The sequence below is a fragment of the Atta colombica genome, unplaced genomic scaffold (assembly GCF_001594045.1).
Source record: "Atta colombica isolate Treedump-2 unplaced genomic scaffold, Acol1.0 scaffold153, whole genome shotgun sequence".
Lineage (NCBI taxonomy): Eukaryota > Metazoa > Arthropoda > Insecta > Hymenoptera > Formicidae > Atta > Atta colombica.
The window spans coordinates 605,155-607,856 of record NW_017259243.1 but is presented as its reverse complement, the minus strand read 5'-3'; positions in this window follow the sequence as shown (position 1 = coordinate 607,856).

Here is a 2,702-nt window from a genome sequence, read left to right as displayed (position 1 = left end):
ATATATATATATACATATATATATACATATATATACATAGAATATCTATATATTCATAGATATATCTATATATACATAGAATGTGCTTAATAATAATAACATAATAAGATTAATTTTCTTATTGTTGATTATGATGAGTATGTAAGGATGTGTTTTATAATAAAATAAATTAAATATAATAATTTAATAAATTAACATATCTTAGGATAAATACAAATGAATAATCAATGCGTTAATTTTGCAAAGTTAAGAATGTTGACTAGATAGTCCAGAATTTCTATTTAATTCTCATTTTATTACATAAACGATACAACGAAATAATAAATATCCGTATATAAATAATTTTTGTCAAAATGCACATTTCTACATTATTTTTTTTTTTAAGGAAACTTTAAGTAAAAAAATAATGTTAATGCCAACAAGAAATTATAACAAATAAATTAAAGAGAAATAGCCAATGCGAGCTACCACAAGATGCTTTTTGTGAAAATAATTGTCATATATTAAAGAAATAAGTTGCAGCATTTCGACATCGTAATTGTGTCCTCTTCAAATGTGAACATAATACAGATTATAAAAGCATTCCAGTAAATAAAATAATCTTATAAAATAAGACGGTAGTTTCTATTTTTACTGTCAATAATAAAAATAGAAACCGTCTTCGTCATGTTCCAATGTGTCTACAAAATAAATTGCAAAAATTGCAGTTCATCATACGTAGATAAGCGCCTATTAAAAACAAGAACATTACAGCCATATTAATAGAAATACGAGACAGATTCTATTATTACAGAACATAGATCTGAGTTTAATCATGATTTTGATTGAGATGACATACAAATTTTAGAGAAGAAAAAGTTTTCAATAGACGATTTACCTCAGAAGCAATTCACATAAAAAAGAAAGAAATAGCTTAAACAATACAAAATGATACCGATTTATTAGATCCGTTTTATAATGATCTTGTTTATGTATAGATGTCACTTCCATACTTTGGAATATTAACTTGTTATAAACTTTGTCTACCTCTCATTCGCAGTTTTAAGTTCAGCGTATATTGATCAATTGTTACAGAACATCGTTAATCTGTTCTCAAGTAAGTAAAAAAAACATTATTTTAACTAATTACTTTATGAATGTTGATATTGAGCCAAAATTTTTATTCTATACTTAATTTTATTATAGTAACTTCCTTATCAGTTTAAATATCCGTCAAGATACGACGAAGATAGTTATAATCTTTACAGCTTACTTAACGATGTTTTTCATTTCTGACTTTTTATTGTTGATAACCTTATTTTATTTTATTGAAATTCTTTTATAATTGGTATATGTTATGTTCACATTTGAAGAGGACACAATTACGATGTCGAACATCTATAACTTTTTTAATATATGATAATTATTTTCACAAAAAATTGGCTATTTCTCCTTAATTTATTTGTTAAATATTGAAGCCTTTGAATAATTTTATTATTTTATAATAATTTATTATTTTAAATAAAAAATATACGAAATATTTTCAAATTTTAATTAATTCTCTTCACAAGCTTCTGTTTCATTTGTAAGATCTTAATTTTTATGAATTTATAACTTTCCTTCAACTTTAACAATATATACATATTTACTAAAAATGCATAAGTTTATTATAGAAATACAAATTATACTAAATTATATGTGCATTTGAGACACTGTCATGTCCTGATGAGTAAATAAGTACAAATTTATATGATTTTATTTATAATTTTATTAAAAATATAGAATTACAGAAAGAACAGAAAGTTTGTATGATCACATTGAGAATGAAATTTCTAAATTTATTTTAAAAATAATAGAAATAAATACACACGCAATTCTCTGATTAAGTGTGATATTTACAATTATATTTGAGAAAATTAATGTAGAAAATTAATGTACAATAAACAACTTATATTACTCTTTTGGATTCCATGATTTTTTTCATCCAACAAAATAATTTCTTAATACAAAGATAATTGTTTAATAAGATTATATATTATTAAAAACACAATTTCATATATAGTACAGAGATTCAAGAGATGTTCTAAAAAACGTACTGATGTCCTGAAAACATTCGCAGAAAGATCTCTGAGATAAAGTACGAAATATATTATTAAGGTTATGTATTATTAAAACATTTAAAAAAATATAAGTTATATATATGAAATATATAGATATGAGTTATGTATATTTGTTTCTAGATCACAAATTTTGTTTATCTTTTACTTGTAATGTATGTAATATGTACTATATACTATAAAACAAAAAAAAATTGAAGACATTAGAAGATTTGCAGATTATCGCTGTGTTTTCATTCATTACTAATAGTACGCTAATGCATTCATTCATTGCGTCATGATTACGCTTATATAATGTTCTTACTGTTAACATCGTCTATTATTAGATATCAGTGTTTTCATTAAATCTGACAGTTTAATGATCATATACTCGTAGATATTGTTATCAACTTCATTATTCATTTTATTAAAATTTAATAAACAACCATTAACAAGTGAGAACTAGTCAATATTTGACTATATTATTCTTTTACATCAATATTTTTGATGATTTTTACTTCGATATTCTTGATTTTCATGATTATGTTATTTTCTGCGAATATTAAGTTTACATCCAAGAAGATCCAAACATATATTTAACTTTTATAATAAAGTATATATATATAT